The 13,632-nt window shown below is 46.0% G+C and overlaps 1 protein-coding gene across 1 annotated transcript in view; it reads right to left on the bottom strand.

Moving 5' to 3' along the window:
* LOC122542950 (gremlin-1-like) overlaps positions 1-13,191 on the bottom strand; it is a 114,170-nt gene extending 100,979 nt beyond the window's left edge. The window contains exon 1 of the mRNA XM_043681095.2: positions 13,065-13,191. The gene's annotated coding sequence lies outside the window, so the exon portion shown is untranslated. The remainder of the gene's footprint in view (positions 1-13,064) is intronic.
* Positions 13,192-13,632: the final 441 nt, after the last annotated feature.

The raw sequence follows: 13,632 nt of genomic DNA, 5'->3' as shown, positions 1-13,632 counted from the left end.
TCCAACCCTGGCATCGTCCTTGTCAATCTTTTCTGAACCCCTTCAAGTTTCACAACATCTTGCCGAGGGCAGGGAGACCAGAATTCAACGCTGTTTTCCAAAAGCATTAATTCAAGAAGAGTCACACAAGTTAGCATTACATCTGTTTGGATCATCCTTTTAACATAGACAACATTGGCTGGTTATCACCCATTCCTAATTGCCACTTGAGAAGATGGTCATAAGCTGCATTGTGGAAAGCCACAGGGCTGTCCAGGAGGGAATTCCAGGAATTTGACCCAGTGAAGCTGAAGGAACAGCGAAATATTTCCAAGTTGGAATGGTGTGCAGTTTGGAAGGGAACTTCCAGCACGTGGTATTCCTGTGTACATACCACCCTTGTCCTTCTCAGGAGTGAAGGTCTTAGAAGCTCCTGTCTGAGGAACATTGGTGATTAGATTCCCTAAAGTGTGGAAACAGGCCCTTCGGCCCAACAAGTCCACACCGACCCTCCAAAGAGTAACCCACCCCTCGACTAATGCATCTAGCACTATGGACAATTTAGCACGGCCAATTCACCTGGCCTGCACATCTTTAGATTGTGGGAGGAAACCCACACAGACACAGGGAGTATATGCAAACTCCACACAGACAGTTGCCCGAGGCTGGAATCGAACCTGGGACCCTGGTGCTGTGAGGCAGCACTGCTAGCCACTGTGCCGCCCACTGTAGTGCTAGGAGAAAGTGGGGACTGCAGATGCTGGAGATCAGAGGTGAGAGTGTGGTGCTGGAAAAACACAACAGGTCAGGCAGTATCCGAGCAGTAGGACAATCGACATTTCGGGATTCCTAATGAAGGGCTATGCCCGAAACCTCGATTCTCCTGCTCCACAGGAGTTGCCTGACCTGCTGTGCTTTTCCAGCACCGCACTCTAGATTGTTGTAGGGTTTCTTGTGTATGGTACACACCACTGCCACTGTGCATTAGTGGTGGTGGCAATGTGTAAAGTGGTGGACGGGTTTTAAGGTGACAGATGAGGAGTAATATGTTGGTAGCTTTCAAGGTTAAAGTGAACCAATTGGGTAAACTGAGAGTAACTATCATTTGAGGTGTCAAGGGTGAAGGGTTAAATGCAAATCAAGTCAGGGGGGTATTGTCGGACTAAAATCATTTTTGTTCACAGAGGGTTAGGTGTTTGGAACTCACTTCGCCAGACAGTAACCGGTCAATTGTTGAAGTTAAACCTGAGATTGATCGATTTTGGTGAAAGGAAGATGTTGAGTCGGAAGAGATAGGAGAGGTCTTGAATGAGTACTTTTCTTCAGTATTTACAAACGTGAGGGACCGTATTGTTGAAGAAGAGAGTGTGAAACGGACTGGTAAGCTAGAGGAGATACTTGTTAGGAAGGAAGATGTGTTGGACATTTTGAACAACTTGAGGATAGACAAGTCCCCCGGGCCTGACGGGATATATTCTAGGATTATGTGGGAAGCAAGAGAGGAAATTGCAGTACCGTTGGCAATGATCTTTATTCTTCACTGTCAACGGGGGTGGTACCAGGGGACTGGATAGTGACGAATGTTGTGCCCCTGTTCAAAAAAGGGAATAGGGATAACCCTGGGAATTACAGGCCAGTTAGTCTTACTTCAGTGGTAGGCAAAGTAGTGGAAAGGGTACTGAGGGATTGGATTTATGAGTATCTGGAAAGACACTGCTTGATTAGGGACAGCCAGCACGGATTTGTGAAGGGTAGGTCTTGCCTTACAAGTCTTATTGAATTCTTTGAGGAGGCGACCAAGCGTGTGGATGAGGGTAGAACAGTGGATGTAGTGTACATGGATTTTAGTAAGGCATTTGATAAGGTTCCCCATGGTAGGCTTATGCGGAAAGTCAGGAGGCATGGGATAGAGGGAAATTTGGCCAATTGGATAGAAAACTGGCTAACCGGTCGAAGGCAGAGAGTGGTGGTAGATGGTAAATATTCAGCCTGGAGCCCAGTTACAAGTGGAGTTCCGCAGGGATCAGTTCTGGGTCCTCTGCTGTTTGTAATTTTTATTAATGACTTGGAAGAGGGAGTCGAAGGGTGGGTCAGTAAATTTGCAGACGATACGAAGATTGGTGGAGTTGTGGATAGTGAGGAGGCTGTTGTCGGCTGCAAAGAGACTTAGATATGATGCAGAGCTGGGCTGAGGAGTGGCAGATGGAGTTCAACCCTGTCAAGTGTGAGGTTGTCCATTTTGGAAAGACAAATAAGAATGCGGAATACAGGGTTAACGGTAGGGTTCTTAGTGAGGTGGAGGAGCAGAAGGACCTTGGGGTCTATGTTCATAGATCTTTGAAAGTTGCCACTCAGGTGGATAGAGCTTGTAAGAAGGCCTATGGTGTATTAGCGTTCATTAGCAGAGGGATTGAATTCAAGAGTCGTGAAGTGATGATGCAACTGTACAGGACTTTGGTTAGGCCACATTTGGAGTACTGTGTGCAGTTCTGGTCGCCTCACTTTAGGAAAGATGTGGAAGCTTTGGAGAGGGTGCAGAGAAGATTTACCAGGATGTTGCCTGGAATGGAGAATAGGTCGTACGAGGATAGGTTGAGAGTGCTAGGCCTTTTCTCGTTGGAACGGCGAAGGATGAGGGGTGACTTGATAGAGGTTTATAAGATGATCAGAGGAATAGATAGAGTAGACAGTCAGAAACTTTTTCCCCGGGTACAACAGAGTGTTACAAGAGGACATAAATTTAAGGTGAAGGGTGGAAGGTATAGGGGAGATGTCAGGGGTGGGTTCTTTACCCAGAGAGTGGTGGGGGCATGGAATGCGCTGCCTGTGGGAGTGGTAGAGTCAGAATCTTTGGTGACCTTTAAGCGGCAATTGGATAGGTACATGGGTGGGTGCTTAAGCTAGGACAAATGTTCGGCACAACATCGTGGGCCGAAGGGCCTGTTCTGTGCTGTATTGTTCTATGTTCTATGTTCTATGTTAAGGGGAAGGTAGGCACGTGGACTTGGGTCACAGAGCAGCCCTGATCCTATTGAATCTCAGCCCTCGAGGGACTGAATGGCCTATTCCTGCTCTACAACCTGATGTACAGTCTCAGAATCAAACAGACAAGTGAAGTGAATTGAATTGGCTTCATTGTCACATGTATTCAAATGAAAGGTTGCTAAGTCACCACTAACGGTGCCATCTTAGGTACAAATGTAGCTGGGTACAGCTTCTTCAGTCACAGATTAACCATGCCACCTACACATGGCACCATCTTAGGTTGAGAGTACTTCGGTACAATCCTTAATTACAGAATAGAGAAATTAATTTTTAAAAAAAGTTACATTACAGCTAAACACAGTAGAGCCATAGGACAGAAAAAAACAAGAAGTGAATTGGGGAGGTTAAATAGGATCCGAAAACTGATGAAAGAGGGGAATAGGAGTGAGAACGTCACTGAACAAGGTAACAGTGGAATCGACTTTCAGAACGTACAAATTATCTCTTTCATGGGTACTTTAAAAAAAGAAATTCCCACATTTTGAATGATTAACATTTCCAAAAGGGAGGGAACCATGAGAAACAAATATAGGAAGAATGTTTTCAATTCACCTCCGTGATATTTGCTGAATCAAATTTGACTGTTCTGCATTTCTGAATTCCGCACCAACATTTCAAGTGAGAACAGGAATTATCTGCTGTAATCTGAAGTTCGCAGCATTATCCAAACATCACGTTTGGAATGACTTCCAAATGTTCCTTTTGATAACTTAACCTTCCTCAGGCAGTGGGGAAATAACTGGCTAACCATTGTGTGTATTAATTTGTATTGATGTCAAAAGGACACTTCTGTAAATTCAATAAACAACAGATTATCAATCCAATTAGTTTAACAAACTGATAGTGACTGCAGATAAAACCTTCTGCCGCACTGCATTTTCTTGCTCTTCGGATGCTGCCTGACCTGCTGTGCTTTTCCAGCACCACTCTAATCTTGACTCTGATCTCAGGCATCTGCAGACCTCACTATCGTCTAACTCTTAAGATGTACTGATCGATCCACACTTGCCTCCATTGCTCAGACCTTTGAGTGTAGGAGTTGGGATGCCATGTTGAGTTTGTACAGGATGTTGGTGAGGCCTCTTCTGGAGTACCCGTGTGCAGTTCTGGTCGCCCTGCTATAGGCAGGATATTATTAAACTGGAGAGGGTTCAGAAGAGATTTACCAGGATGTTGCCAGGTATGGAAGGTTTGAGTTACAAAAATATAGACTGGGACTTTTTTCACTGGAGGTTGAGGACGGTATAGAGGTTTATAAAATCATGAGGAGCATAGGTAAGGTAAATAGCAAGGGTCTTTTCCCTAAGATGGTGGAGTTCAAGACTAGGGGACACATTCTTAAGGTGGATAGCGAAAGATTTAAAAAGGATATGAGGGGCAACTGTTGTTTTTTACACAGAGTGGTTTGTATATGGAATGAACTGCCAAAGGAAGTGGTGGATGAGGGTACAGTTGCAACATTTAAAAGACATTGGAATATGTACATGAATAGGAAAAGGTTTGGAGGGATATGGGCCAGGAGCAGGCAGGTGGGACTAGTTTAGTTTGGGATTGTGGTCGGCATGGACTGGTTGGACCGAAGGGTCTGTTTCTGTGCTGTATGACTCTATGACTCTATGAAATGAATTTGTTCCCTTGACTCAAATGTTAAGGGATCTATTTCGCATTCCTAGCATTTTTTGAACTTGCGTCAAATTCCTGGGAATTTCTGATTCAATTTTTCTTTTCAGTCAGGAGCCATCTGGCCTGTGCAATAGGGACCTGGTAATATAGAGGTGATAAGCAGTGGGCTGGTAATCTAGCCCCTAATTCTGGGGACAAGGGTTCAAACCCCACCATTGCAAACTATGAAATTTGACTTTCATACAGAAAATTAGTCCAATAGTGACTGTGTTTCAAATGTCATCTTTTCCAACAAAAGAAAAACCCGACTTATTCACTATTGTCCTTCAGGGAGGGAAATCTGCCGTCCTTACCCGATCTGGCTAACATGGGACTCCAGATACACAACAATTAACTAGGAATGAAAGGGTAGCTGAGAATGTGGGATTTGGAACAGTAACACATAATCTTCTTGAATGGCAGACCACGCTTGAGGGGCTGAACGGGTGAAAGCGAGGACTGCAGACACTGGAGATCCGAGTCGAGAGTGCAGTGATGGAAAAACACAGCCGGTCAGGCAGCATCTGAGGAGGAGGAGAGTCAATGATTTGAGCATACTCAAAATATCGATTCTCCTGCTCCCTGGATGCTGCCTGACCGGCTGTGCTTGTCCAGCACCACACTCTTTGACTTTGAAGGGCTGAATGACCTACTGCTGCACTAATTCACAGAAAATATAGAACAGAATTTTTACAATTGAATGCTTTCATGTCTCTGATTAGCATATAAGCAATGAATGATTCACCTTAATGGAGATTGTTTCTGACTCTCTGTGTTGTTATGGGTTTGAACAGCCCCATTTGGGGACATTAGTGTGAGCGAGGAGATGTTGCCTGTTTAAGGCGTTCTGATTCAATCCGACATTCAAATTTCAAATTTGATTTGCCTTTTCAGAAAATCCTCCCAGCGCCTTCTGAAGACGATCACCTGGACAGTGAGATAAACTCTCAGTCTAAAATCTCGGCCACAGTACTCCGAGAATGCAATCCTCTCCTTTCAACTTATTCCTTTATGGGATGCGGGTCTCACTGGCAAAGCCAGCATTCATGATCCATCCCCAATAGCCCTTAAACTAAGTGACTGACAAGACCACTTCAGAGGGCAGTTAAGAGTCAGCCACATCACTGTGGGTCTGGAGTTATCTGTAGGCCCGACCAGGGTAAGGACAGCAGATATCTCTCCCTGAAGGACATTAGTGACACAGATGGGTTTTTACAACACTCAGTAATAGTTCCAAGGTCACCATCACTGAAACTAGCTTCCAATTCCAGATTCTATTGATTAATTTAATTTAAATCCTGGTTGCCCCGGTGGGTTTCGAACCCACGTGGGGTGGCACGGTGGCTCAGTGGTTAGCACTGGTGCCTCCCAGCGCCAAGGACCTGGGTTCGATTGCAGCCTCAGGTAACTATCTGTTTGCACATTCTCCCTGTATCTGCGTGGGTTTCCTCCCAAAGTCCAGGGATGTGTAGATTAGGGTGAATTGGCCGCACTAAATTACCATAGTGTTCAGGGATGTGTAGGTTAGGGTGAATTGGCCGCACTAAATTACCATAGTGTTCAGGGATGTGTAGGTTAGGGTGAATTGGCCGCACTAAATTACCATAGTGTTCAGGGATGTGTAGGTTAGGGTGAATTGGCCGCACTAAATTACCATAGTGTTCAGGGATGTGTAGGTTAGGTGCATTAATCGGGGTAAATGTAGAGTAATGGGAAATGGGTTTGGGTGGGATACTCTTCAGAGGGTCAGTGTGGACTTGTTGGATCGAAGGGCCTAGTTCCACACAAGGGATTCTATGATCCCCAGGGCATTAGCCTGGGCCTGTCTGGAATGTTGGTATTGCAAAGGAAGTCTGGAGGGAGATGCAGTGGTTATTGGTGATGTTCATCTCGAACAGCTCTGTGACTCTGTGCTCTACGCTCTGTTGCATGAGATGCACACTGAGGCAAACGTTGACCGTCCCTGGACAATCATCAATTTGGTGAAAGACCCTCTTTGCCCTGCCCGAAACTTGCTGGTCTTCCAGTACAAGGAGTTGACCTCAACCCAGTGTTGCAGACTGGCACACTCCAAGGTGCTGAGAGATGCACTCAAACGTAGCTGCCACCAAGACGCAGTGGGAAAAGACTACTGACTGAGATCTTTCTACCAAAGTACAATGGGGGTTCATTCAGTTATTGGACCCTCCCGGTGCCTCAACTGGGACTAAATATAGTCTGGTACAAGCAAGAAATGTCTTGGGATTTTGATTATTCTGCAAGCAAGGAATGCACAGAACTGAACTGCTCTACTGACTGTAGGTATAAAGATTTTTTTTAATGAATAAAGTATATTTTTAAAAATATAAAGCATTAGGCTGGCCCTCTCTCCCATTGGCCGACCCCAGCAGAGTTCTGGAGCATTACCCCCCTAGAAGGGCAGCAGTAGGCCATTCCTCTTTTAATTAGTCCTTGGTTCATTGTTTTTCCCCGCTGGAGAAATTGCACATGTTTTTACCTGACATGATACGACATACAGAAAGGTTTCTCAAGCGTTTGTGTTGTTCCCTTTCACAAGAAATGAGCTCTGACTCGTCCGCTCAATCATCTCCATCTCCGCTGTTTTGGTGGTAAGACAATTTACAAGCAGCAATGGAAATTACTTAAACAATCATATGTTATTCCTACTATGGGAACAATGAGGCACAAACATCAAATCTTCCACTTTCAATCGGTAAAAAATGTCAATTCAGGCTTGCACTGTTTCTTGTAGAGTCATCCAGTCATGCAGTACGGACACAGACCCTTCGGCCCAACCAGTCCATGCCGACCATAATCCCAAACTAAACCAGTCCCAGCTGCCTGCTCCTGGCCCGAATCCCTCCAAACCTTTCCCATTCATGCTTAAACCTTGTAACTGTATATTAAACCTTGTAACTGTATATTAAACCTTGTAACTGTATCCACATCCACCACTTCCTCTGGAAGCTCATTCCACATGCAAACCACTTTCTGTGTAAAACATTTGCCCTTTTTTTTAACTCTTTCTCCCCTCACCTTAAAAATGTTCCCCCATGGTCTTAGAACATGGAAAAGTACAGCACAGAACAGGCCCTTCGGCCTACGATATTGTGCCGAGGATTAATCCTAATGTAAAATAAAATAACCTCATCTATGCACCCCTCAATTTACTGCTGTCCATGTGCATGTCCAGCAGGCGCTTAAATGTCCCTAATGACTCTGTGGTCTTGAAATCCCCCATCCTAGGGAAAAGAGAACTACTGTTAACTCTATCCATACCTCATTATTTTATAAACCTCTACAAGGTTTATAATTCACCTGACCTCTACAGCTCAGGTGAATTGGCCGTGCTAAATTGCCCGTAGTGTTAGGTAAGGGGTAAATGTAGGGGTATGGGTGGGTTGCGCTTCGGCGGGTCGGTGTGGACTTGTTGGGCCGAAGGGCCTGTTTCCACACTGTAATCTAATCTAATCTAAAGGTCACCTCTCATCCTCCTATGCTCCATTGGAAAAAGTGCCAGCCTATCCAGCCTTACTTTATAATGCAAACCCTCCATACCTGGCAACATCCTGGTCAATCATTTCTGAACCCTCTCCAATTTAATAATCACCTTCCTATAGCAGGGCGACCAGAACTGCACACGGTACTCCAGGAGAGGCCTCACCAACATCCTGTACAACCTCAACATGACGTCCCAATTCCTATATTCAAAAGGTCTGAGCAATGAAGGCAATTGAATGCCTTCTTAACCACCCTGTCTACACGTGATGTAAACTTCGAAGAATTGTCTACATGCATCCCTCCAATCTTTGGTTGTGACAATTCTGCTCTGAATCTACTTTAAGACAATGTCAGTGTAGTAAAGCTATGAACATATGACCAAGGAGCGAGAGTAGGTCAATCTGCTTGGCCATTCAATGCGACAGATCATAGAACCCCTACTACTGACCTCCCCCCCCCCCCCCAGGCTGAAGAACATCCCACCCAGGCCTGCCCTATCCCTGTAATTCCAATGGCTACACCACCTAGCCTGCACATCCCTGGACACCTTCCCAAGACCAATGCACCCTGGCCTGCACATCTTTGGACTGTGGGAGGAAACCCACGCAAACATGAGGGGAATGTGCAAACTCCACACAGACAGTCGCCCGAGGGTGGAATTGAACCTAGGTCCATTGCACTGTGAGGTAGCAATGCTGACCACTGAGCCACCATGGCACCCTGTTTCTCAAACATATCGATCTGATCATAACCTCAAATCCACATTTCCCCCAACCCCACACCATTAACCTTTCGTATCCCCTTTTGCTGAACAAGAATCTACCTACTTCTGCCTTAAAAATACTCAAAGACTGCACCCCCACCCCTTTTCAGGAGATGGATTCTAAGAGCTCATGACCATCTGAAAGAATTTTGTGAGCCTTGCCTCTGTTTAAATGGACAACCCTTGATTCTTAAACAGCGACTGACTCCTGGTGCAAGCATCTCCCAGGAAAGCAAACATGCTGCCCACTTCTCCCCTTCAGCATCTTGTACATCACCCTGAAACATCACGGTATATTCTTCCGTGTAATATATGCTTTACATAATTCCCTGTCCCTCACCTCTACTCATTGCTGAATATCATTAATTGCTGCCTGTATTTACAAGTGCGGAGTTCAGTTTCTTGAACGTAGGTCAGAAGGAGCAAGTCATTTTCTTTACTTAAGCTGCTCGATTCCATGGTAAAGTGGGAAAACAGCATCTCAGCTGACATCTCAAACACCTCTTTGAGGTAAAACTCTCCCAAAGGCACCACGAAAGTTACTCCTGGCATTAGACTGTCCAATGGTGTTCAGCAGCCTGTGTTCAAATGCAATAAGATCCGAACAGTATCCAGACTTGATGCCAGGCAATGACCAGCTCCAATAAGACACCATCAAATTTCAAGTCAGATCATTTTTGAGGTGATGGCCTATTGGTGCTATTGCAAGACTGTTAATCTCGCGACTGTGGAACGTTCTGGAAATGAGGGTTCGAATCCCACCACAGTAGATGGTGGAATTTGAATTCAATACAAAAGGAATTTGGAATTAAGTGTTTAATGATGCACTTGAATCCATTGTTGACCTGTTGCAAAAACCCATTTGGTTCACTAACACCCTTTAGGGAAGAAAACAACCATCTTTATCTAGTCTGGCCTACATGTGACTCCAGACCCACAGCAATGTGGTTAACTCTCAAACTGCCCTCTGGGCAATTAGGGATGGGCAATAAATATTGCCTGGTAAAAACAATGACTGCAGATGCTGGAAACCAGATTCTGGATCAGTGGTGCTGGAAGAGCACAGCAATTCAGGCAGCATCCGAGGACAGGCAAAATCGAGGTTTCGGGCAAAAGCCCTTCAAATGGCTGACAGTTAGCAAATAGGTGAAAGTGAGGAAGTGCAGATACTGGCGATCAGAGGCGAGAGTGTGATGCTGCCTGAGGAAACCGGAGCACCCGGAGGAAACCCACGCAGACACGGGGAGAACGTGCAAACTCCACACAGACAGTCGCCTGAGGCTGTAATCGAACCTGGGACCCTGGCAAGGAGCAGGAGAATCAACATTTCGGGCAAAAGCCCTTCATCAGGAAGGAGGGGGAGCTTTTGCCCAAAATGTCACTTCTCCTGCTCCTCGGATGCTGCCTGACCTGCTGTGCTTTTCCAGCACCACTCTCTTGACAATTAGCAAGTGCCAGGCAATGCCCATCTGCAATAAGCTAACCCCCACCCCCTGACATTCAGTGGGGGTATCTGACCATTCTAATCCCATTTTCCAGCACTTGCTCCATAGCTCTGGCATCACAAGTGTACCCATCTTAATACTTGTTAAATGTGATGAGGGTTTCTGCCTGTCTCACCGCTGCTGGTAGATTCCCACCACCCTCTGGGTGAAAAATGCTCTCCTCACATCTCCTTGAAACCTTCTGCGCCTTTGCCCCACTGGTCATTGATTCCTACATCAAGGGGAAATGTTTCTTCCCATTTACCCTGTCTGTGTCCCTCAGAAAGGGCACAGAACACATCGAGGGACTCGAGGCAGTGGGAGGGAGAGCATAACACCCTCTCCTATGTCACCCAGCCACCCAATCCTTCAATTGACCCCTGACCCAGATGGGTCAGTGCTGGAATGGGATGTGGGTGGGGGCAAACTGATCACTTTTTATTCACTCGTTGAACGTAGGTATCACTGGCTGGGTCACCATTTATTGTTCTTCTCTTGTCATAGGATCATAGGGTCATAGAGATGTACAGCACGGAAACAGACCCTTTGGTCCAACTCGTCCATGCCGACCTGATAGCCCAACCTAATCCAGTCACATTTGCCAGCATTCCCTCTAAACCCTGCTTATTCATATACCCATCTAGATGCCTTTTAAATGTTGCAATTGTACCAGCCTCCACCACTTCCTCATTCCATACACGCACTACCCTCTGTGTGAAAAAAATTGCCCCTCAGGTCCCCTTTAAATCTTTTCCCTCTCACCTTAAACCTATGCCCTCTAGTTCTGGACTCCCCCCACCCTGGGGAAAAGACTTTGTCTATTTATCCTATCAATGCACCTCATGATTTTATAAAGCTCTATGAGGTCACCCCTCAGCCTCCGACGCTCCAGGGAAAACAGCCCCATCCTGTTCAGCCTCTCCCTATAGCTCAAACCCTCCAACCCTGGCAACATCCTTGTAAATCTTTTCTGAACCCTTTCAAGTTTCATAACATCCTTCCTATAGCGGGAGACCTGAATTGCACACAATATTCTAAAAGTAGCCCAGCCCAGATCCAGTGGAACATGACCTCCCAACTCCTGTACTCAATGCAATGATCAATGAAGGCAAGCCTACCAAACACTTCCTTCACTACCCTGTCTACCTGCAGTTCCACCTTCAAGGAACTTTGCACCTGCACCTCAAGGTCTCTTTGTTCAGCAACACTCACCAGGGTCTTACCCATTAAACGTACAAGTCCTGCCCTGATTTGCCTTTCCAAAATGGCAGCACTTCACATTTATCTAAATCAACCTCCATCTGCCCACTCCTCAGCCCATTGGCCCATCTGATCAAAGTCCGGTTGTATTCTGAGCTAACCTCCTTTGCTGTCCACTACACCTCCAATTTTGGTGTCAGCTGCAAACGTACTAACCATACCTTCTGGATCCACATCCAAATCATTTATGTAAATAACAAAAAGCTGTGGACCCAGCACCGAACCTTGCAGCACACTGTTAGTCACAGAATGAAAATCAACATGACCCCCCCCCAGCATGACTAACGTCAAGCCAAGTTTAGAACATAGAACAGTACAGCACAGCACAGGCCCTTCGGTCCTTGATATTGTGCCAACCTTTAATCCTACAAGGTTCTCCTTGTGTTCCATGTGCTCTAACCTTGCAAACCAGTCCCTGTCGAACGCCTTACTGAAGTCCATATAAACCATGTCGACCTGCGACTGCACCCTCAAGGGACTGTGAACCTGTACCTGGAAAACCCCATTCTTTCACAACCTGGTCACCTGGATCCCATGGGGCTGTTTAACAGAAATATCAAATGGAGAGAGCAGGGGAAGAGAGAGAATGGGGAGGGAGGGTCAGTCAGAGGGACAAGTAAGCAGTGGAAGAGTGAGAGAGAGAGAGAGATAGAAGTGAGAAATTCAGGTGTAAGTTGAGAGAGAGAGAGAGAGAGAGAAATAGAGAAGGAGAACCGATTGAACAATCCAGGTACAGGGAGTTCTGAGCAAAAATAAACCTGTAAATCTCTTCCTAGCTCTACCTGGGAACGTATTCTGCTGGAGGGGGGGAACAGTACAAACTATGATAAGCTCTCCGTATTCCAACGCTGTAAGGAGGCGCAGAGCAACTACCGATATCTATGGAGGGAGGGGGGGGGGGGGGCGGCGCGGCTGTACACTTGATCATCCTTAAGACAGGAGCTGAGACAGAACTTCGGCTAGAGGGAATACAAGAGCATTAGCAGGAACGGTCAGGGATCCAAGACCTCCTGCTCAGTATCGCTGCGGAGAGGTGGGGGGGACATACACAACACAGAAAGTCACCTCTGACAATGCGGCTCATTTGGAAAATATACTGCTACAATGAGAAAAAAAAAATCCAAGTGTGACAATGATAACAAATTTGGCATCTGCTCACAAAAAGCAAGATGTTTTGTTTTTATAAGATATTTGCAGTAAACAGTGAAGTTATGATTAGCAAAGTCAATGTTTTGATAAATACACGTTACTATTTTAAGCTGTCCTCCAGCATTTCCTACGTTCCTGTAAGCTAAAAGGAGTGTTAATTATAGGAGAGGATGAATGTTTACTTTTCCAGTTAGAATAAGACAATTATTTTCAGAGCTCACCTGTTATTTCACTGGGACACAGCCCCACAGATGTGTGCCTGTAATTCAAGGTGGGACTGCCTGAATTGTATGTATCCCGCACTGAGAGAGAGAGAGAGAGAGACAGTGTCTTGAGTGTGGATCAACAATCCTTAAAGGCAGCAACTCTTCTCCCTCCCCTTCTCAGTGTCCGATTTCACCTCCCACTTCCTAGACAGTACTGGGTTCCTGCTGTTACTTTCACCTGTGGCTCTCTGTCCCTCACCAGCCCTCAGGGCTCACCCATTCCCACTATAACACCCCCCCCCCCCCCCCACCCTCCCCAAAAACCAAAATTAACTCAAGGCAAACGCCAGGACACTGTTCAGATCCGTCTGCTATTTTTTTCCTTCCCACCCCCAGCCCACGCTCGTCTCGACTCACGTTGGAACAGGGTTTCCCAGTGAAATCTAAAGATTGCAACGTGACCGTTTCATTCGATGGAAGTTTTACACGGCAAGTCACAATGCCCGGCAAATATGTACAGGTCTCTCTCTCACACACACACACACACACAAAGGGCCATTCGGCCCGTCTTGTCTGTGCTAGC

The sequence above is a fragment of the Chiloscyllium plagiosum genome, unplaced genomic scaffold, assembly GCF_037043375.1.
Source record: "Chiloscyllium plagiosum isolate Xiang-an unplaced genomic scaffold, Cpla_swu_hap1 HiC_scaffold_47, whole genome shotgun sequence".
Taxonomy (NCBI): domain Eukaryota; kingdom Metazoa; phylum Chordata; class Chondrichthyes; order Orectolobiformes; family Hemiscylliidae; genus Chiloscyllium; species Chiloscyllium plagiosum.
Note: the sequence above shows the minus strand (reverse complement) of the source record. Positions and strands in the feature narration are given on the sequence as shown.